At 48.7% G+C, this 23,753-nt stretch overlaps 1 long non-coding RNA gene across 2 annotated transcripts in view; it reads left to right on the forward strand.

Moving 5' to 3' along the window:
• The first annotated feature begins 531 nt into the window (after positions 1-531).
• The window catches only part of LOC141406919 (uncharacterized), a 44,893-nt gene continuing 21,671 nt past the window's right edge, over positions 532-23,753 (forward strand). For both annotated transcript variants that reach the window (XR_012416093.1, XR_012416094.1), the window contains exon 1: positions 532-647. This is a non-coding gene — a long non-coding RNA (uncharacterized lncRNA). The remainder of the gene's footprint in view (positions 648-23,753) is intronic.

The raw sequence follows: 23,753 nt of genomic DNA on the forward strand, positions 1-23,753 counted from the left end.
AAGGGAAGGCTTGACTGGGGCAGGTAGAGATGTGCTAATGTGTCACATCCCAGGAAGACACAGGAGACTACTGAGAGCCACACATTCACAGAACCTGGGAAGCAGGAGCGAGGGAGAGTGGATTGACAGAGATGGCATGTGGCTGGCTGGCCAAGCCTGGAGACCGGAACAGCCTAAGGTTGGGATCTTTGTGCTTCCCCGGGCAGCGTGTGTGGCCAGCTGCCTAACCTAGACGGCTAGGACTGACTTTGGGCAAGTCTCTGAAAATTTCCAGGTTGCCATTTCCTGACCTGAAAAATGGGGCAAACAGTATCTGTTGGTTCCTATCTTGTGTCATCAAGCACTTTGCTCTACGAACAATGCTGAGAAATGCTTATTTTCACAGCAGTTAGCATGGGCGTGTTTTGTAGGGATGACTGGCCTTTGTGGAGGGGCACATATAAGCTAACTAGGGCACAAAAAGGTGCTGGGTCTCCAGGGCAGCTCAGGAGGTACGGAGGAGGGGAAGGGTTTCTTTGATGCTCAGGAAGTGAGTGGGCGGAAGCGGAAGCGCGGAGAGCCGATGGAGCCAGCGAGAAGCATCCAGCCAGGGTTTTGTCGCGTGACCCCCCACGGCATCCGCTCCCCATCAGCAGCATCACACTCAGGTAACTTCTGGAAGTGCTTGAAAGAGTGGAGTTTTGTGGAAATTGGACCTGGGGCTGGGTTCTGAGAGAGGAAGCAGGAAGTCAAGCAGCTGGGGAGAGGATGGGGAGGGGCATCAATCTGGGCACCAATCGAGTGGACTCTGAAATGGTGAGGAGGCGCTGGACCTTCATAGTAATCTGGAATTGGGCTGTGGGCTAGATTTAATATGATTTTGAAGGTCAGGAGGTCCTCTATGGATGGCAGAGTTATGCTTAAGTGCCATATAAAGTGTTCCTATGTGTAAACTGAACTTCTGTAATTACTGCAAGGGGGTTAAGTCCCTTACACTCCAAGGCAGCGGTTCTTAAACTTGGCTGTCATTGGAATCCCCTGGTCCCTGGGGAGTTTTTAACAATTCCAGTGCCCAGGCTGCACTCCATACCAGTTTAATCAGAATCACTTGAGGCACAGCCCAGGCATAGGTATTTTTTAAATTTCGTAAGACTCCAAAATACAAACTTGAGAACCAATGATCTAAGGCAGACATTGACAACCTTTTTCTGAACAGGGCCAGATAGTGACTATTTTAGGCTTTGCAGGCCAGCCAGTCTGGCACAACTACTGGACTTTGTTGTTGTGGCATGAAATCAGACATAGGCAATATGTAAATGAATGTGACTATGTTCCAGTAAAACTTTATTTACAAAAACAGGCAGACAGCTAAATTTGGCATGTAGCCATAGTTTTCCAGCCCGTGGTCTAATGTATGGTACAAAATAAGACATTTAACAACACATGGGACTAGAGACCTCCCAATAGACAGATGGTATGATGGTTAAGAACTGGGCACTGAAGACCTGACTTGGAGTCCCAGCTCAGTCACAAATGAACTGTGTGACTTTGGCAAGGTCCTTAACTTCTCTGTGCCTCCATATCCTTATTAATTAAATGGACATAACAGAAGTACCTACTCTACAGCATTATTTGAGGATTAAATGAGAGGTAATGAATATAAGAAGCTGGCCAGGTGAGGTGGCTCAAGCCTGTAATCCCAGCACTTTGGGAGGCTGAGGCAGGTGGATCTCCTGAGGTCAGGAGTTTGAGACCAGCCTGGCCAACATGGTGAAATTCCATCTCTACTAAAAATACAAAAATTAGCTGGGCGTGGTGGCGGGAGCCTGTAATCCCAGCTACTAGGGAGGCTGAGATTGCACCATTGCACTCCAGCCTGGGTGACAAGAATGAAACTCTGTCTCAAAAAAAAAAAAAAAAAGAAAGAAAGAAGAAGAAGAGCAATGCCAGCTGAGCATGTCGTACAATTCTTAGTAATTATTTTTCTTTCTTTTTTTTTTTTTTTTTTTTTTGGCGATTCTTACCATTTTTCTAAACGAAGAGGATCATGGAACTTTTACCAGGACCCTCAGATAGATGCTGTTTGAATAGATGCTGATTTGCTTTTAAGCTAGCAGCTAAAGCAACAAGGGAAATGCATTTCAGGGAGATAACTTTTGTTTTCTGACAATTAAAGTTAATTTAATTGCCAAGGAGTAATTAGCATGTTAATCTAGGTCTCAGTTTCTCTCTTATAACCACAAAGAATGAACTTTGATAAGAAAAACTCTGAAACAAAACCAAACATCCAGCAAATTGAAGAACTGTGGGACCTACTTCCCCAGACCCCACCAGGGAGGCAGGCCCCTGGGTGGGGCAGATGTAGTCCTGGGACTTCTAGTATGCCTTTTAATTACCTGTCAAAATCATCTCCAGGGGCCCCTTGCCTGGTTTTCATTATTTTTTTTTCTGTTACTATCATGTAAACAATGACCATTTGTTTTCTTAAAAGATCCTCACGGCGGACAACAAGCCCCCGGGCTGCAAAACCCTCAGTTATGTAAGGATGGGGTTTAGGTATTGCTAGGCTCTGTGACTCGGAAAAATATCTTGGTACCAAAGGTGACCTTTTATTTTTTCTCTACCTGAAGTGATGAGTTCATTTGCTTGTCTCCCCCCACCTCCCTACCCGCTAAAAGAGCATAGCTCAATCTGAACAGCCTCACCAGTGGAGCGTCAGCAATATCTCACTGTCCAGGTGGTTCCAAAAAATACATCGTCACCATGGAGCTATTTTTACCATTGCCCAATATTTCTGTTTCCTCTGTGGTTTGCAAGGATGGGCATCACTTCTCAGTGACGCACGAGCTTCTCAGAGTTCCAGGGAGCCTGACATGTTTCTTGTAGCATACCCCATCCTTCCTGCCTGTTCTATCCTTGAACTTTCTTCCACACAGCCTAAGCCTGATCTATTCTTGAAAACAAAATTCAAACATCTCCCCAACAGAAAGTGAATGTCTAGTTTTACTGGGCCTCCCCCACCTTTTGTCTAAATTTCTTGACAGGCAGGGAATGCTCTCTCTACTGTGGTGCTGAAAATTCTTCAAGGGCAGAAGGAGCAGGCTGTCTTCCTCTTGCAGAAGACATTGTCAGAGCAGAAAAAGCAGATGGTGCAGGGAGAAGGGTGTGTCCTTTGCAGCCAGAGTTTGAACTCCAGCTAGGTGACTTAATGAGTAAGGCAAATGATTGGACCTGTCTGAGCTAAACTTCCTCTATGTAAACTGAGTATCATAATCCCAGTGTCAGAGATTGTGGGCTGGTGGTGGTGAAATGCTCTGTATTAGGTGCCTAGCACAGCAGCTGCAAGAAAGGGCACACCAAGATGTGTTGATTCATTGATTTCCCACCTGTTTGACAGGCTAAAGGTATTCATGGAAATGTATGTGGATGGAAGAGAGAAGTGGCATAGTCCATTTGGGCTGCTGTAACAATTTATTGCTCACAGTTCTGGAGGCTGGAAAGCCCAAGATGAAGGCACCAGCAGATTCAGTGTCTGATGAGGGTCTGCTTTCTGTTTTACAGATAGCTGTCCTTTTCCTATGTCCTCACATGGCAGAAAGGGCAAGGGGTCTCTCTTGGGCCTCTTTTTTAAAGGCACTAATCTCATTGATGTGGGCTTCACCCTCATGATCTAATCACTTTCTAAAGACCCCACCTCCTAATACCATCATGTTGGGGGTTAGGATTAGGATTAGAATATGGAATAGACACAAACATTCAGACCACAGCAGGAGGGAAAGGAGAGGGAAGACAGGGGAGTGGGAGGAAGGAAGGAGGGAGGGAGGGAAGGAAGGACGGAAAAGCTGGGGGAGAACTCTAAGCAGAAAGGCAGGTGATGAAATGCAGGACAGCTGGGCATCCAGGAAGTTCTGGAGTGGGACCATGGAGACCTGTGCCTTAGCTAGGCTGAAACTTAGGCCAGGCCAGGCCTATCGTGCTGCGCTCAGCAGGCTCATCTTGCCTCGGTGTGGCTGGATGCTTGAGCAAGGCTGTTGGTGCATTGAGGACATGGTACAGCCTGGACAGAGCAGGCAGGACTGCTCAGTAGATAAGAGGCTGGGTTCTGAGTTGTTCTAGGCTAAGTTTGGTGAGACAGGAAGTTCTAGAGAAAGGCCAGTGGTTGGTCTCCTGCTGGTGGTTTCGAGGGAAGAGGCCTCATGGTCAGGAGGCAATAAGATATGCTAGCATCACCCCAGAGCAAAACCTGCTGAGTCTTAAAGAGCCCAGTCTGTTATGAAAGGACTGACTCCCCAGAGACAGGTTGGTGGTCTTTTGGGGCTGAAAGTTCATTTGCCTTGTTCATTTGTTGAACATTTATTGAGTGTCTACTGTTTGCTGTCCTAAGTGCTGAGACAAAACATTGTCCCATACTTGAAGGAGCTTCCAGGCTATTGGAGGTCATGGGTGTCAATAAGTGAACAGTTTGTTCCAATTCAGAACAATAAGTACTGTTCTGGAGCTGAGTGAGGTGCAGATGGGCAGGATGCATGTGTCAGCGGACACAGAGAGGACCCTCAACCTAGCCTTGGAGGTCAAGCAAGGCTTCTGAGTATTTTGCTTGGCCAAAAGGGTGGGAAAGATGTTTCATTTGGAAATGCAATATTTGGGGGCTCAAGAGAGAGCATGGTGCCTGCAGCTGGGATATGCTCTGATTGTGATCCTAGGGGAGGCTGAGGGTGAAGGATGCATGGATACCAGGCTAAGGCCTTGGCATTTTATCTTCAAGGCACAGAGGAGCCAGTGATAGGTGAATTTTGACCAGGGGAGTGCTTTGATCTGGTTTACCATCTAGAAGCATCATGGGGGGAAGCTGAGAGTGGTCAAGAGCATTCCCTGGACTTGGGGACCAGAAGGGTGTAATGGGAGCCTGCATGAGGGTTCTAAAAGGAGAGAGGAAAGGAGTGGCAAGGAGAAGGTGGACAAGCATGCTGGGGAGGCAGAGCTAGCTGGCCTTGGTGACACAGTGGATGTGAGTGTAAGGAAGAGAGGGACAACCCCTGGGAACACAGAGGCTGCAGATTGGATAGGAAGGGGTAGCTCTAGAGAGAGAGGTCAGCAAGGAGGAAGTTAGGAGTGTTGGGCTGAGACACGCTACTCCTGATCTGGAAGGAGGGTGGTGTGGATGGAGAGCAAGTGCCTGTATTGGTATGTTTTCTTGCTGCTGATTACAAGACAGGGTAATTTATAAAGAAAAAGAGGTTTAATGGACTCACAGTTCCACGTGGCTACGGAGACCTCACAATCATGGTGGAAGGCAAGAGGCACATCTTACATGGTGGCAGTCAAGAGAGAAATGAGAGCCAAGCAAAAGGGGAAACCACTTATAAAACCATCAGCTCTCATGAGACTTTTTCACTACCGTGAGAACAGCATGGGGGAAACTGCCCCCGTGATTCAGTTATCTCCCACTGGGTCCCTTCCACAACACATGGGAATTATGGGAGCTACAATTCAAGATGAGATTTGGGTGGGGACATAGCCAAACCATATCAGGGCCATTTTTTTTCTAAAATATTTGGGAGAAATCTCCCTCTCTGTGAGCTAGAACCCATTTCCTGCAATGGAAGTTGATACAAATTATATGCACCTGATTTCCCAGGTCCCTTTGCATCCAGGCTGTGTGCACATGACCTGGGCTTCTGCTCCTTGAGTCAGAAGTTTGTGAAGAAGTAGAGATATCCTGGCAGGGCTGGTGGCAAGGCTCTATTGGATTTCCAGGTTAGCAGTGGCAGGGTCTGGAGTCCAGCACTGGTGATGCATCTGTGCCCGGCAGCTCAGCAGCCACGTCTCCACCCAGTGGGGTCTTCAGGATAGTTTGGGGTGTCAGTCCTGGATATGTAGCTTCCAAGCCTGGTTTTCTAGCCCTCCCCAAGAGTGTTACCTCCCTGATGTCTTTAAAAAAATTTTTTTTTTAATTGTGGTAAATTATACATAGCATAAAAAGCACCACCTTAACCATTTTAAAATCCATCTCCAGAACGGCTTCATCTTCTCAGACCAAAACTCTATACCTGTTAAACACTAACTGCTCTTTCCTCGCTCCCAGCCTCTGGCGGCACCATTCTACATTCTGTCTCTGTGAATTTGACTGTTCTAGGTACCTCAGATAAGTGAAATCATACAGTGTTTGTTTTTTGTGACCAACTTATTTCACTTAGCAGAGTGTCTTCAGATTTCATCCATGTTGTCGCATGTGCCGGTATTTCATTCCTTTTTAAGGCTAAGTAATTTCCCCCGTGTGCATAGACCACTCATCTGTCGATGGACTCTTGGAGGCTTCCATGTGTTGGCTATTGTGAACAGTGCTGCTGTGCATGTGGGTGTGCAAATATCTGTTCTAGTCCCTGCTTTCAGTTCTTTGGGGCATATATCCCAAAGTGGAGTTGCTGTATCACATGGTAAATCTATGTTTAATTTTTTTGAGGAACATCATATTGTTTTCCACAGCTGTGCCATTTTGCAGAGATCGGATTCTTTCTGGGGCTCTAAGTAGGTCTGAGCCTGGCTGGGGCAGATTCAGGGCTAGGTCCTAGGAATTATTCAAGAAACCAGATTATTCAAGGAACTCAGATGAAGGGTCATCTGAGTCCTCCTCTTTCAGGGATTGACATCCAGGGTAGGGAACAAACTCATGACTCAGTGTCATTTCTTGCCTGTTGGACTATTCTGGGATCCGTATAGTCATTTGTACAGAGACTTCACCTCTTCCTCCTCCAAAACCCCCTTCCAAGATCAGTCATCACCTCCCTCTCATTAGCTCCCATGGGAACATTAGCTCCTTTCCCCATAAGCAATGCACCTTAAAAATGGCCAAAGCCGTCCGAGCACGGGGGCTCACGCCTGTAATCCCAGCACTTTGGGAGGCTGAGGCAGGTGGATCACGAGGTGAGGAGATCGAGACCATCCTGGTTAACATGGTGAAACCCCATCTCTACTAAAAATACAAAAAATTAGCTGGGCGTGGCGGCATACGCCTGTAGTCCCAGCTACTTAGGAGGCTGAGGCAGAAGAATGGCATGCACCCGGGAGGCGGAGCTTGCAGTGAGCCGAGATCACATCACTGCACTCCAGCCTGGTCAGCAGAAAGAGACTCTGTCTCAAAAGGAAAAAAAAAAAAAGGCCAAAGCCTGCCGAGGAGGAACAGTTAGAAAATTATTTGGTTACTTCTCTGCTCACCCCTCTCTCATTTAAAGAAAACCTTTTCCTTGGAGGCTGTGAGCACTGACTTGGGAATGAGGATGTCCTGATTAAATCCTGGCCTTATTTAACTCTCAGGGTGACCTGGGTGAGACCCCACCCTCTCTGGGCCTCAGTTTCTCCATTTGTAAAACAGAGAGCTGCTGTAGAACAGGGATTCCCTACCCCCTCGCCACCAAGATACTCTTTGGTTTTTGTCCTTGGAAGGCTATATTTTGAAAGATGTTATCTGTCAAATAGAGCTTATTTAATAACATTAGGTTCTCCATGTTTTATTAAAGACATCCATAACTTCCAACTAAAGCTTCTGATCACAGTATAAGCAAATTGAGTTGATGTCATTTCATGCAAGAGCTGGTGCGACCTCATCTTGGTTGGGAATGTGATGTTCCCTTTGCAATTTAAAATATTGAAAATAGTTCTCAGATCCCCATTACTATTCCTGGGGAACCTAGCCTCAGTACCACTGGTAATGTGGCAAGACTGCAGTACCTGAGTCTTAGAACCAGCTCTATAATTCTGTGAAATGGAAAGAGTGTAGACTTCGGGGACAGAAGCCTGAGTTTTTAATTTTATTTCAAGTCTACTGATTAATCTGGTGTGACCTTGGCAGTGTGGAAAAAAGTCCACAAATTCTTTGAAACTTCAGATGAGTTTGGCCACGTTCAGGGTGTGTGGCCGTAAACACCCAGGTGCCTTCCACTTATGTGAGGACTGTACATACTTGGTGACTATGCAACTAGAATGTGGTGGGAAAGCTGATGTTAGACTGTTAGCACTAGAGCACGAAAAGCATTGCAGCTTCTTCCTTGTTCTCTCTCTGAGAGCACTTGCTCTGGAGGAAGATGGTTGCTCTGTTGTAAGGACACTAAAGCAGACTATAGGAGTCACCCTCATGGTGAGGAACTGAGGTCTTCTGCCAGCAGCCATGTGAGTGAACCACCTTGGAAGCTTGTATTAGTTTTCTATTGCTGCTGTAACAAATGACCACAAGCCTAGCAGCTTAAAACATCACACATTTATCTTGAAGTCTGTAGGTTAGAAGTCCAGCAGGGTCTCCCTGGGCTAAAATCAAGGTGTTAGCAGGGCTGTTTCTTTATGGAGTCTAAAGTAGGGGAGAATCTACTTCCTTGTCTTTTCCAACTTTAGCAGTAGCCTGCATTCCTTGGCTTGTTGCTCCTTCCTCTGTCTTGAAACCAACAACACTGCATCTTTCCGACACTGCTTCTGTTGCCAATCTCTTTCTCTGACAATCTCTTCTGCTTCCCTTTTCAATTTTTAGGACCCTGTAATTACATTGGATACTCTAGGATAATGTCCCTGTATACTAGTTGGCAGCCTTCATTCTGTCTGCAACATTCATTTCTTTTTGCCATACAATATTCACAGGTTTCAGGAATTAGGATATGGACATCTTTGTGGGGCCATTATTCTACCTGACACAGAAGCGGATCCTCCAGCCATCCATCAAGGCTTTGGATGACTGGGACCCCTGCCAATGTCCTGATTGAAAACCTCATGAGAAACTGAGCCAGAATTACCCAGCTATGCTTCTCCCTGGTTTCTGACCCACAGGCACTGTGAGATAATGCATGTTTGTTGTTTTAAGCCGCTAAGTTTTGGAGTAATTTGTTATGCTGCGAAAGATACCAAATACAGGCAAGTTAATTAGCCTCTTTGAGCCTCTTTCATTTATAAAATGGGGATGGTTCCTACCTTGCAGAATTGTTGTAATGGTTAAGTAGGTCAGTGTTTGGAAAATACCTGGCATGGAGCAGATGTTCCATAAATGCTAAATTTCTTTTTTCTTAGCCTCCCTTTTTGTTTTCTAAAGGGCACCCCAGCAGTGGCAGAAAATGAGGGCAGCCCCCGGCAGTGGCAGAAACTCCAATCTTTAGCAATGAGTTTGTCATGCAAATTCAGCATCAAGACAAATATCCAAGGCCAATTACCAACCAGACCACCTCCCTTAAGCCAATTCTACACAGAAATTCTGATTGGTGTTACCCTTGAGGCACTGCTGGAACTCTTATAAGCTCCAGGGCACAGCAATGGAAAACCACTGATAGACAGATAGACTCCACTTAGAATATTCACCTTCCAAACAATGAGGTGAGCATGTCACACACACTACTGTGTGTAACTCTTAAAGGTTTGGAGGTGATATGTGGGTTTGACCAGGTGAAGGAGGGATGGAGGAGCAGCTGCTTTGGCTCTTTGTTACATAGGAGTTCTCATCAATCGTGCACCAGCCACAGCTTCTCAGGGTGATTACTATGATTTTTTGGCTTCTGAGGCTTGACAATTTAAGATATTAATACATTACCAGGAGTGGAAATGTTTGGAATATTAAATGTCATTATTTTAAAAATGGTTCCTCCATCCCCAAAAAAGTGGTTGTAAATTTAGGAGAGACATGTCAGAAGTGGAGTGAGAGCGTGGGCATGGATTTGTCTGCATGAAAAAATAAATGTGCCATCTTGAGTACCTTTATAAAATGTGGCACCATCAATGGGAATGACTTGCTTATTGAAAATGTACAGTGTGGGCTGGGTGTGGTGGCTCATGCCTATAATCCCAGCATTTTGTGAGGCCAAGGCAAGTGAATGACTTGAGCCCAGGAGTTCCAGACCAGCCTGGGCAACATGGCAAAACCCCATCTCTACTAAAAATACAAAAAATTAGCCAGGTGTGGTGGCGTGTCTGTAGTCCCAGCTACTCAGGAGGCTGAGGTGGAAGGATCAGTTGAGCCCAGGAGGCAGAAGTTGCAGTGAGCTGAGATCATGTCACTGCACTCCAGACTGAGTGACAGAGAGAGACCCTATCTCAAAAGAAAAAAGAAAATGTACAATGTATAGGTGGGGCCCTTAGAGGAAGAAAGGAGGTGAGAGAAGACAGAAGTAGAATGCAGAAAAACTGTACTGGGATTAGAGGGGGGACCTGAGGATTGGGGGCAGAGGAGGATATCAGAATGATTTCTGGAGCACTGGGGCAGGTGGAGCACTGGGGGAGGTGGAGCACTGGGGCAGGTGGAGCACTGGGGGAGGTGGAGCACTGGGGCAGGTGGAGCACTGGGGGAGGTGGAGCATTGGGGCAGGTGGAGCACTGGGGCAGGTGGAGCACTGGGGGAGGTGGAGCACTGGGGCAGGTGGAGCACTGGGGCAGGTGGAGCACTGGGGGAGGTGGAGCACTGGGGCAGGTGGAGCACTGGGGCAGGTGGAGCACTGGGGGAGGTGGAGCACTGGGGGAGGTGGAGCACTGGGGGAGGTGGAGCACTGGGGCAGGTGGAGCACTGGGGGAGGTGGAGCACTGGGGCAGGTGGAGCACTGGGGCAGGTGGAGCAGTGGGGCAGGTGGAGCACTGGGGGAGGTGGAGCACTGGGGCAGGTGGAGCAGTGGGGCAGGTGGAGCGCTGGGGCAGGTGGAGCGCTGGGGGAGGTGGAGCGCTGGGGGAGGTGGAGCGCTGGGGGAGGTGGAGCGCTGGGGCAGGTGGAGCAGTGGGGCAGGTGGAGCACTGGGGGAGGTGGAGCACTGGGGCAGGTGGAGCACTGGGGGAGGTGGAGCACTGGGGGAGGTGGAGCACTGGGGGAGGTGGAGCACTGGGGCAGGTGGAGCAGTGGGGCAGGTGGAGCACTGGGGGAGGTGGAGCACTGGGGCAGGTGGAGCAGTGGGGCAGGTGGAGCACTGGGGGAGGTGGAGCACTGGGGCAGGTGGAGCAGTGGGGCAGGTGGAGCGCTGGGGCAGGTGGAGCGCTGGGGCAGGTGGAGCGCTGGGGGAGGTGGAGCGCTGGGGCAGGTGGAGCGCTGGGGCAGGTGGAGCGCTGGGGGAGGTGGAGCGCTGGGGGAGGTGGAGCGCTGGGGGAGGTGGAGCGCTGGGGCAGGTGGAGCGCTGGGGGAGGTGGAGCACTGGGGGAGGTGGAGCACTGGGGGAGGTGGAGCACTGGGGGAGGTGGAGCACTGGGGCAGGTGGAGCACTGGGGGAGGTGGAGCACTGGGGCGGGTGCTGTAAGACTCGCAGATGCAGGAAAAGGACAGACAGGACAGACATCTCAGAGTGAGATAGATACACATACGAGACATACATTTACCGAGTGAGGAAAACGGAAGAGTATTTGCTGGGGCTCAGGCTGAACAGAGGGGTTAGTGACACCCCAAGGAAGGGTGAGAGCATGTGCCACAAGCTAGAACCAGTGCAGCTGAGCCAAGGAGAGAGGGTAGAAGGAGCGGGAAGGCAGTCATGCTTGGGATCAACTGTTTAGGGCTTTTCGTACATTCAGTCTTTTGTTGTAATATTTACTGAGCATTTACTGTTGTGTCATGTCCAAGCTAGGCAGGAGGGTGGGATCTGCAGAATAATGCACCCCCTCCCCAGAGATGTCCATGTTCTACTCCCAGGTATCTGTAAATATATTAGCTCGCATGGCAAAGGGGAAAATTAAGAATGCAAATTGGCCGGGCGCGGTGGCTCAAGCCTGTAATCCCAGCACTTTGGGAGGCCGAGACGGGCGGATCACGAGGTCAGGAGATCGAGACCATCCTGGCTAACATGGTGAAACCCCGTCTCTACTAAAAATACAAAAAACTAGCCGGGCGTGGTGGCGGGCGCCTGTAGTCCCAGCTACTCGGAGGCTGAGGCAGGAGAATGGCGTAAACCCGGGAGGCGGAGCTTGCAGTGAGCCGAGATCGCGCCACTGCACTCCAGCCTGGGTGACACAGCGAGACTCCGTCTCAAAAAAAAAAAAAAAAAAAAATGCAAATTAAATTAAGGCTGCTAATCAGCTGACTTTATATAAGGAGATTTTTCCTGGATTATCTGGGTGGGCTTGATGTAACCACAGGGTCTCTATGAGTGGAAGAAGGAGGCAGAGTTAGAGTCAGAGAAGAGAAGACACTAGGAGAAAGGTCCAAGTGTGAGAAGAATCCAGCCTGCACTTGCTGACTCTGACCATGGAGGAAGGAGCCATGAGTCAAGGAATGTGGGCAGCTCTAGAAGCCAAAAAGGTGAGAAGTGGATTCTCTCTCAGTCTCCAGAAGAAACGTAGCCCAACGGCATGCAGATATTAGCCCAGGCAGACTTGTGTTGGATTTTGAACCTACAGCATTGTAAGATAATAAATGTGTATTATTTTAAGCTACTAAATATGTGGTGATTTGTAATAGTAGCCATGGGTAAGTCATACAGAGAGGAAGGCATTTTTTTTTGAGATGGAGTTTCGCTCTTGTTGCCCAGTCTGGAGTGCAATGGTGCGATCTTGGCTCACTACAACATCCGCCTCCCGGCTTCAAGCAATTCTCCTGCCTCAGCCTCCTGAGGGATTACAGGCATGTGCTGCCACACCTGGCTAATTTTGTATTTTTAGTAGAGATGGGGTTTCTCCATGTTGGCTAGGATGGTCTTGAACTCCCAACCTCAGGTGATCTGCCTGCCTTGGCCTCCCAAAGTGCTGGGATTACAGGCAGAAGGCATATTTTAAGCCCCATGTCTGATTGCTCATCCCTGGCACTCATCACCTGGTATAGGCTCATTAACGATTTGTGGAATGAATGAATAAGTTAGGGCTCCTTAGTCAGTGTTTCTGGAATGAATGGATAAAGATGCCAAGAGGATGGTGGTCTGGTCAGAGAGACAGGCTATGAAGAGTCCCCATGGAGTGAGACTGGTGCTCGAGCAGGCATTAACACAGGCTTACCACAGGCACCCACCTGCTGTGGGTCGGTGGCCATCACAGATTCGATTCCCAGCCAGTGGACTCTGAAAGGGAGGTTGCGTGCAGAAGGCATATGGGGGCTGCTGTCAGCGACACCTGCAGGGGTGCAGAGCAGGGAGCAGGGCTGGGCAGAGGCAGAGGCTGCCATGTGGCATGGTTGCAGCATAGGAAGCTCTAGATGGTTCTTCAGAGTTGCACTGAGTGAAGGCCAGCAGCTGCCTCTCTGCCCTGGGCCCTACTGCCCGCATCGACAGTGATCAGGCTGGAAGGATGGCATGGCCTTGGGAGAAGCAGCTCTCTTGGGAGAGGGCAATTCCTGGGAAGGGATCCAGTGAGGAGCTCCCAGCCTCCAACACCCCCACAGCTGGGGAGGAGAACTCAGTCCTGAAGGAGGATCTGGGTGATGCCCAATAGCATCTCCTCTGGGAGGAGAGAGGGAGGAGCTGCAGAAGAGACTCCCTGTGCATTGGGGCTGTAGAGCAGAGGGCAGAAGGGATGTCAGGCTGAGAAAACAGCTGTGGCAAATTGTGGAGGCCTGGAAAAGTAGAGAAGACATGGGTCCTGCAAGTCTCTGGGGACATCTGGAGGGAACTGTGCAGAGGAGGACTGGACATTGGTGGGCAAGGAGCCTGGGAGGCGAGTGATGACCATATGATGAAAGAACTTGCAGATGAAACAAGGAGGTGGCTTCATCCTCTGGGTCGGGGTATGGCGGGATAGGGTCTGGATAGACTTTGAAAGCTTCCTGGGGCACAGTTCAATGCAGAGGAAGCCATGGGAGGCAGGGAGGCTGCAGTCCAGGCGAGGGTGATGAGACTGCTGGTGCTGGCTCAGTTACTGCAGTGCAGAGCCAGGGGACCTTGGTACAGTCCCCCAGGGCAAAGCTTGTCTCCAGAAATCTCCTCACTCACTCTGTGTGTGTGTGTGTGTGTGTGTGTGTGTGTGTGTGTTGGGGGATGGGATTAGACTAGGACCTCTGAATTGCATGTGCTGGATGGCACTGCTAGAGGGAATGGCCAGGACCAGGGAGGACCATTGCTGGGATGTCTTCTTTCCTTTTAATCCTTGGGGTGACACTGATGAATAACTTACCTTGATATTGGCAGTAGTGCCGAAGAGGTCAGGCTGTGGTGGACCCCAAGTGGGCAGAGGTCTGAGATGGGGGTTAAGCATTCCCCACTGGGAGGGGTCACAGGAATGCCAAGGGAATGAGAGCCACACAGCCCAGGTGTGTCTGAGGTGCCAGAAGCATCACCAGGGACTGGGGCAAAATCCTGCTGTTTTGGCCCAGAGGATGTTTTGGCCCAGAGGATGTCATGACCCTGCTGCTTTGACCTCATCGTGCAGCAAGCTCACTGGTGAACTTGAAAGAAATAATGATGCTAAGCAAAACCACCTGGCAGAAGCCAAGATGGGTCCAACAATTGCTCAGTGAATCCAAGCTTTGTTGTATGACCACGTGGACAAGATAAGCCATGCCCAGACCCATAGCTTGCTGCCCCGTGCATGCCAGGGGCTGCCCCTAGCCAGCACTTCCTGAAGTTGTAAGATGCAGCAGCTCTGTGCCTGAGTCCAATCCTATGAAAACAATTTCTAAAATGACTAATGGACATGGGGAAAGCAAGATACAGCTCATGATATGTGGAAAACTATTTTAAGGGCTTACATTAGTTCAATGGATTTCATACCAAAAATAGTTTCTTACCAAAGTCACTATTATCATAATTTTGATTCCAAAGCTCCTATATATAAACATGGGATAAGCCATCCCTGAGGTCACAAGGGGAAGGCCAGCATGGTCACTGGTCGGACTGGCAGGGTCAGAGTGTCCTAAATTCCCAGACGAACCTGGAGTTTAATTTGGAGCAGATATAAGAGTTGGCATTTTGGAGTACAGCAGACAGAGCTTGTTGTGGCCTCTGTCCTAGTGGGTCTTGGTAACAGAGTCATGAAATCAAAGAGCCACCACAAGTCTGATCATGATTGAGTGCTTTCTGTGTGTCAGAAGCTGTGCTGGGTGGTGGTCAGGGAGGGGGTGTTACAGGCTGATGTCGTTGGAGGAGGGGCCTGCTGGGAGGTGACTGAATCATGGGGGTGGACTTCCCTCTTGCTGTTCTCATAATAGAGTTCTTATGAGATCTGGTTGTTTGAAAGTGTGTAGCACTTTACCCTTCACTTGCTTGCTCTCCTGCCAGCCATGTGAAGATGTGCCTGCTCCCCTTCACCTTCTGCCTTGATTGTAAGTTTCCTAAGGCTGCCCAAGCCATGATTCCTGTACAACCTGCAGAACTGTAAGTCAATTAAACCTTTTTTCTTTACAAATCACCCAGTCTCAGGTATGTCTTTATAGCAATGTATGAATGGACTAATACACAGGCATTGCTACATTGGATGACTAAGAGGTAGCAGAGGTAGTTTCTCCAATGAGGGAGCATTGGAACTTTAGGAGGATTAAGTCAATTTTCCCAAAGATAACCAGCTGAGAAAGAGTGACCAGGATTAAAACAGAAGCTTGCTGGACTCCAGAGGTCCCACTCTTAACTGCCTGCTGGGTTGCCTCTGGGAGAAGACATATATAAGCCTTTAATACACCGTTGTGTGAGCCTAACCCCTTCTCCATCTTCCCAGGCTCCTACTGGGCCAAGCCTCTGTCATCCTGGCTGAATTATTACAAGAGCTCCCTCATTGACTCTGCATCCACCTTGTCCCCAGCCATCTATTCTTCACATAGTAGACAGTCCTCTTTTAAAATTCAAGTCAGATCACATTCCAACACTGCTCAGAAGCTTCCGGTCACTTCCAGCCATGCTCAAAGGAAAAGCCAAAGAGCTTTTTGTGGTGCACAAGGCCTTGTACAAGTTGGCCTCGTCCCAACCTCTCCTCCTTTCCTATTGCCTTCCTCTGGCTCATGCTGGCCTCTTGCTGTTCCTTGACCAAGTAAAGTCGCTCCTGCCTCAGGGCTCTTGTACATGCAGTTCTCTTTGCCTGGAATGCTTCCTCCCCAGATATCTGCCTGGCTACCTCCTTCTGCTCCTTTGGGCCTTTGCTCAAATGAAACTGTCCTAGTGAGGCTTCCCTGACCTCTGATCTAAAATTGCAGCCACTCCCCTCCCGTTTTTTTTGCTTGTCTCCACAGCCCCTGTTTGGCCATCTGACACATGGTATGTTTACCTGTTTACCTCTGTATGTGGGGCTTATCCATCTACCAGAATGTCAGCTCCACAGGGCCAGGAGTTCTTGTCTGTTTCCTTCACTGCTGTATCTCCAGCACCTAGAACAGGACTTAATTCATAGATAGGGCTCAACAAAAACTGTGTTAATGAATGAATGCAGGTATAGAAAGATAGAGAAAGCATGTCCTTGTTAAGAGTCTGTTTCTGTCATCATATTGGCCAATGGGCACAAAAGTTGTTTTGAAACAGACAACATCTAAAGATCCCTCAGTTGCTAGACAAGAGTCAGTCTGAGTGCAGGCAGGGCCCTTCATGCGCTTTTGTGGAGTCTCTGTTATTTTCTGGAATTAGCCACTCCTGTCCAAGGCAGAGGCTTCTCCCTGAATCCCTGGGTGTGTATTTCATCTCTGTCTTCATCCAAGGCCAGGGGTGTGCCCTGACTTCTGGGTGCTTTGACCAGTAGGTAAGGTCTGTCCTGCAGCTACCAATGTTCGGGGAGGTGCTGGAGGGGAGGCTGGAGACCCCGACTGTATTGGAAGGTTCCAGCCTGGGAGCATGTGAGAGTGGGGCTGGGTGGGACAGGGCAGCTTCGCTAAGCAGAGTGGGAGGAGTAGGCATGCTGGATGTCAGGAGCAGAGGTCCTGGGAGGAAATGGCCCAGGACACAGGAGTGTGGCTCTCTACATCTTTATTTATCACCAAACCGGGTTCTTGGTGTATGTGTGTATATGTGGTGTGTGTGAAGTGTGTCGGGGGGTGGGGTGGTGTTATTCCTGACCTCACCGTTTGGGCTTTTTCTCCAAAACTTGTGAACTTGTGTAGCAGAGAAGAGCTCTGCAATTGTTTAAATCCCGACTCCATGTGAATCTAGGAGATGCTCCACCCACCTCTGACCCTCAGTTTCTTCATCTACAAAATGGTGGTAATATTCTTATTTCATGGAATTAACATATGAAGTTCAAATAAAATAACCAATAAAAAGTGAACCTAGGCCAAGTCATATTCTCAGTAAGCAGTTCATGTTAATCCTGATGATCATGCTCACAATTTTGCCACCGGGTGGGTGGATTTGTTGGCCATTGCTGTTAGTGATTCTGAGTCTCCCAGCAGAGACTGGCAAAATCTTCCTCCCCCTGTCAGCCTCAGCCTGGGTTTTTCCAGAACTGTCAGGGAAGCAGCTCCCCTTCCTCTGCTCCCTGGGCCCAGGAGGGGCGTCATTGTTGTAGAAATGAGAGAAGCACGCAGGTAATTAATTGCCTGCTGAAGGTAGAGGGAAGAAGAGCAGGGACCTGTCACCTCACCATCTGCTCAGGCTCAGCCCCATCCCTGCAGGATCCTGAATAGGGGCTCTACTCTCCTCTCTTCCTTGCACCATCAAAACACGCTCCGGGTGGTGCTGCATGAAATCCCCACATGCTCATGCCTCCATTTCTTTTTCCAATTCAAAGACATTCTGGGAGTGTCTACCACATGCCCAGCCCTGGACCAGATGGAAGCATCATGTTTGTTCGTCAGTATCACTGACTGAGCACTGTTCTGTGTTCAGCACCTCTTGAAGATGTGCCTAACTTAATGCTAGATTTAAAGCCTACAGCAACCAATGGAGACAGGCATACTATTATCCCCATTTTACAGATATACCCAAGGAAATCAACAATAATTCCAAAGCATCTCCTGATATCCAGTTCACATCCAAGTTTATCTAAAAGAAGGACCAAGAAGATTTGACTCAACGTTCCTCTTCCTTTCATCTGAGGTCGTCCTGTAGCATATCATTTCCAGCATTGACCCTGGATCTTGCCCTTCATTAAATTAACATGCTTATGTCTTTAGTCATTGGTATTCTCTACAACTAGTGGGGAGTGGGGAAAACAGGTAGGTGAACCATCAAGTGGTAGCTACAGTGATGGAGATCAATCCATGCTGCTTTAGGAGCATGAAGAAGAAGCTGATCAGCCTAGGAAAGGCAAGGAAGGTTCCTTGGGGAAGGGATATTTGAGCTGCACACTGAAGAAAGAGAGGTAATGTTTCAGGGAGGAGAAGGCAGGGAGGGCATTCCAGGCAAGAGGGGACAGTAGAGCAAAGATAAGAACATGGGACATATCATGGGGACATGTAGAAAAACTCAAGCAGTTAGGTGTTGCTGGAGTGTGAAGTGCAAAGCAGGAAGCAGTGAGCAGTGGCGGCTACAGAAGTCTGTAGGAGCCAGGTCATAAAGGGCCTTAAAGGTAGGGTTAAGGACGTTGGGTTTATCCTCCAGATGATAGGGAGCTATTGAAGGGTGCGGGTAATGATTTGTGTCTGGTATCACTCTGATGGCAGCAATTGGGAGCCATAATCATATCATATCATATATCATATCATATCCATTCATTCATTCATTCATTCATTCAAACACTTATTGAGTACTTTCTATGTGCCAGATGCTGTTTAGATGCTGGGAAAACAGCAATGAATGAAACAGCCTAAAATTCCTACCTTCATGGAACTTAAAATTGAGTGGAGGGAGACAGATAGAACAAATGAATGTAAGGTATGCCAGAGCGTGAGGCGTGTTATAGGAAAATAAACAGGGGCAAGAAAGGGTCCAGTAGTGGTGTACTCTGTGTGTGAGGGTGTTAGTGGGTATCTTTTTTTTTTTGAGATGGAGTCTTACTCTGTTGCCCAGTCTGGAGTGCAGTGGTGTGATCTCGGCTCACTGCAAGCTCTGCCTCCTGGGTTCTCCTGCCTCAGCCTCCTGAGTAGCTGGGACTACAGTTGCCTGCCACCACGCCCGGCTAATTTTTTGTATTTTTAGTAGAGACAGGGTTTTACCATGTTAGCCAGGATGGTTTCGATCTCCTGACCTCATGATCCGCCCTCCTCGGCTCCCAAAGTGCTGGAATTGCAGGCGTGAACCACTGTGCCCAGCAGGTGGATGTCTATTTTAAATAAGGGGCTGGATGCAGTGGCTCATGTCTATAATCCCAGCACTTTGGGAGGCTGAGGCGGGTAGATCACGAGGTCAGGAGATTGAGACCATCCTGGCTAACACGGTGAAACCTTGTCTCTACTAAAAATATGAAAATTAGCTGGGCTTGGTGGCTGTTGCCTGTAATCCCAGCTACTTGGGAGGCTGAGGCAGGAGAATCCCTTGAACCCGGGAGGTGGAGGTTGCAGTGAGCCAAGATTGTGCCACTGCACTCCAACCTGGGTGACAGAGCAAAACTCTGTCTCAATAATAATAATAATAATAATAAATTTTTAAGAAAATATTAAGGGCCATTAGGGAAAGCTTTTTTAGATGAGTGGCACTTGAGGGAGGTGTGGGCAAGAGCCATGCAATTATTTAGGAGTTCCAGGCCAAGGGAGCAGCAAGTGCAAAGACCCTGAGGTGGAAACATGTTTGAGGCATTGCCAGGGGGCCACAGTGGACAGAGCAGAGGGAGCAGAAGGAAGAGTAATGGGAATTGAGTGAGAAGGGTAAGGGGGATGGGCGACAGATCAGGTAGGGCTCCATTGGCTATTGTCTTGACTTTGGATTTTAGTCTAAGTTAGATGGGAAACCACTGGGGAGTTTTGAGCAGAGCACGACATAACAGGGTATGACTTCAGGTCAAATGGTGCTGACAGGTTGAGTAAGATGAAGGGTGAAAACTGTTGGATTTGGCACAGTGATGATCATGCGTCATGAAAGCAGTTTGGGAGGAGCAGTGGGGTGGTGAAGGGATTTGCAGGAGCACACATAGACAATTGTTCCAGTGTTGAGTGCTGTCTTGTCACTCACATCTTAGTGGCACAGAGCAATGGCAATCATTTCATTATCTGTCATGGTTTCTGAGAATAAGGGCTTGGCTGGGCAGTTCTGACTTGGGACCTGCCAGGCAGTGTCATGCAGGCCCTCAGTGACTGGAGCCGGAGCTTGCTGGGTGCTGATCAGGCAGATCTCTGTCTCGCTTTTCATGAAGTTTCGGGGTCTCTCCATGATGTTGCTGGATGGGAGCTCATTTGGGCTTCCTTGCAGCATGGCGGCTTCAGGGTATTGAAACTGCTTAAGAAGGAGAATTTCTGTGAGCAAAGCAGAGCTGTGTGTGTGGCCTTTTACCCTACCTTGTTAGTCAAAATACTCTCAAAAGCCTACCCCATTTCAAATGGGAGACATGGACCTCATCTCTCCCTGGGAGCAGTGTGAAAGAATTGGCAGACATAATTAAAAACCTCCCCAAGAACTCTATCAAGGAGTTTTGCAATAAAAAAGAACAAAGAAATGGGGCCACAGTGGGAGCGAAATGTGGGGTTGAGTGGCTCATTTTCAAAATGGAAGGAAGTGACTCCATGTTTATCTTGGATGTATATGATGTATGTATCATGTATCATGGCTGTAAAGCATGACTACCACGTATATCATGGGTAGAAAGAGCCCTGGCCCATAGTCAGAAACCCTGAGTCTTCTCACTTACAAACTGGAGACCACAAGAGGATGGGGGGCTGCAAGGGTTCCTAGAGGACACTTAGTTCCATGTCTTTTTTAGAGATGGATAAACTGAGGCCTGAGTGGGTCATGACCTGTCCAGAGTCATAGAGGGAATGAGCGGCAGAGCCAGGATAAGCTCCCAGGCCCTGAAATTTCTGGGCCAGTGGCCTATACACAGAGCTTCCCACCCTCCCTACCTCATTGGATTTCTGCAAGCCCTCCCCAACCCCAGCACTCTGCAGGGCCTGGGAAGTGAACCAGGTAAGCTGCAAACCTAAGGCCTTATTATTAGAAAGCCCATCCTCACAGGTTGCTCCCTCACTTGGAAGGAGAATGTGGCCAATGTGTCTTGTGCCTTGCTTGGCATGAAAAGTCGGACCTTGGGAGCAGCAGAGGCAGGTGTTGCAAAATTCTAATCTTATAATGGCGCTGGGACTGTAGAAAGCCTGGGCAAGCATTGTGGATTTTGAATTTGAGAAGAGAGAAGAGCCAAAAGAAGATTTCTAGGGCATTTGAAAGGCAAGTCCAGTGCCAAGCAAAGTTCCACAGTACACCAACTATAAAAGGAGGGAGGAGCGGAAATGAAGGAGTCAGTGCTGAGCCTAGAACAGACACTAATCATCCTGGGGCATAGCAGTAATGGGGAGAAAGGGAGCTGGGGGCAGGGGGCCTCAGCAAAAGCCTAGCCACGTGTGAGATCTGGCTCACACCCCACATACCCCATACACCTGGGGTTTTCTTGATACCATTTTTACAGATGAGGAAACTGAGGCTCTGTGTGCAGGGAAACATGGGTGTCACTGGTGGCCTGCAGATGCCCAGGGAATTGGGTCTTGTTGCAGAAGTATCACCCCGGGACTTGGGAGAAATGCAGACTCTCAGGCCTCCCTCCTCCCTGCAAAATCAGATCTGCATTTTAACAAGACCCCCCAAGGTGGCCACACTAAAGGACTCCCCAGGGTCACCTCATTGAGTAGGGCAGCACCATGATGTGTCTGCCTGACTCCAATGCAAGACTTCTTTCCATTTATGTGGTTTTTGCCCTCAAAAAGCCATCAGAAGGAACTTTTAAAAAATGCAAATCAGTATAATGCAAATGACTTGCTTATAATTTTTCTGACAATTCTGATGTCCTTCAGAGCAAGCCCAAACACCCCATGATGGCATTCAAGGTCACAGAGCGGGTAGCTGATTTATCTGAGGTCACATAACTGAACTCTCCTTCCAGGGGCAAGAGGCTCATTTGGAATGGGGATGTCAGACTTCCTGGCCTAAAAGCAGATGTAGGAGAGCTGGGGACAGGAGGAGGGCTGTGACTCAAACAATTCTTCCTCCTGAACAGCACAATCTAGTAACTGCTGAGGAGCTGAACTGAGGGTCAAAAGTTAAGGAAGAGTCAACGTGGGGTCATGGCCTCGAGAGCTGAGAGTTGCGGTGCAGTAAGGCACAGAAGACATCTAAAGCCTTGTAAACCTGTTGTCTGGGCTTGTGTGGGGCTCACTTTCCTGGGAGCATTTCTGGAGTCTTTCAAAACCCCAATATTCAAGCCACTTTAGGCTGCTGTGCTGTCAGCCAGGGCCAAGGAAAGGAGGGATAGGGAGGGGGAGTCTGGGGGCAGCTGCCCATTCCTGTCGGCGGTTATCTCTGTGATGCTCTAGCCACAGTCTTGCAAGGCAGGACCATATCCCCATCTGATGAGGCCACCGTCCACACCAGCCTTGAGTCACCTTGTCTGCAATGGCGGTGGCAGTTTCTGAGACCTTTTTCTACAGCTATGTCCACTTCTTTGAAGTGTTTTTATAAACCCCATTCTCTGGGAATTTTTTTTTTTTTTTTTTTTTTTGAGACGGAGTCTCACTCTGCCGCCCAGGCTGGAGTGCAGTGGCCGGATCTCAGCTCACTGCAAGCTCCGCCTCCTGTGTTTACGCCATTCTCCTGCCTCAGCCTCCCAAGTAGCTGGGACTACAGGCGCCCCGCCACCTCTCCCGGCTATTTTTTTTTTTTTTTTTTTTGTATTTTTAGTAGAGACGGGGTTTCACCGTGTTAGCCAGGATGGTCTCGATCTCCTGACCTCGTGATCCGCCCGTCTCGGCCTCCCAAAGTGCTGGGATTACAGGCTTGAGCCACCATGCCCGGCCTCTCTGGGAATATTTTTAATTTTTCTGTGTGGCTGGGAGTATTCTTAGAGAAGAAAAGTGCTGATTTAAGAGATGCTGCATTATTTGTGAAATATAAAATTCATCTTGTGAGTGTAAGAGATGCCTTTGCAGACGGATGAAATTCCTGGTATAATTAGCAGGTAGACAGACCCCACGACTCTCCAGAAGAACGTGCTCAGCCCTCCGACATGGATCTGTGCTGTACTCACTGAGCTTAGGGGCCCTCCCACCCGGGACCCTCTCTCCATGCCTTTTTGAGCTTTGTTCTTTTTTGTTTTCCTCTTTAGGAGTGCAACGAAGCTGCTGTGTTCTCCAGCTCTGAGTTAAGGGCCAGTCAGGATCAGACGTTTTGCCCTGATGGAAAAGAAGATGAACAGATACCTCCTGACCTGGATAGCCATTAATTTTGGGGGCCTAGATCCCAAAGGGCTTTAGGATAGGGCAGCAGTTTGGATTTAGGATCAACATGGTGTTTGTAAAAGCATTGCAGTGTTGGGGAAGCATCATTTAAAAGAACTTGTGGGTCCTTGTCAGGCCCCTCTTGAGACAGGCCAGCCCCACAGAAGAGAAGGCCTAGGGCTGGCTCCCTAGGGTTTTGAGAAACTCCAGAACGGTGTTGACTTCTTTCTTCCCCTAGGGTCACGCCAGCATGTAGCATGATGCCTTGCACACAGTAGGTGCTTAGTAAACACTTTTGGATCACTGAATGCAATGACCAGTGGATAGAAACATTGTTCTTGCCCTGACCAGATAAGACCCGCTTCCCTGGGCATCCACAGGCCGCTGGTGATGCGCAGCCTTCTCTTTGTGGCCTCTCTGCCGGGGGAAGCCTTGTGACCAGTTCCTCCCCGCTGAGTCAAGGGAGAATGAGGGGGAGCATGAACATTTGCTTGTTTCCCTTATGGCTTCTGAGTCTTTATTTTTTTTTTTAATGAAAATGTCTACTTGAATTTAGTTAAGGAAGACCTGGCTCTTAGTTTTTACATTTTGAACTAAAAAAAAAAAGTCTTTCAATGAACACTAGCAGGACAGTCTAAGCAATCATGAT

This window comes from Macaca fascicularis, chromosome 7 (assembly GCF_037993035.2).
Source record: "Macaca fascicularis isolate 582-1 chromosome 7, T2T-MFA8v1.1".
NCBI lineage: Eukaryota > Metazoa > Chordata > Mammalia > Primates > Cercopithecidae > Macaca > Macaca fascicularis.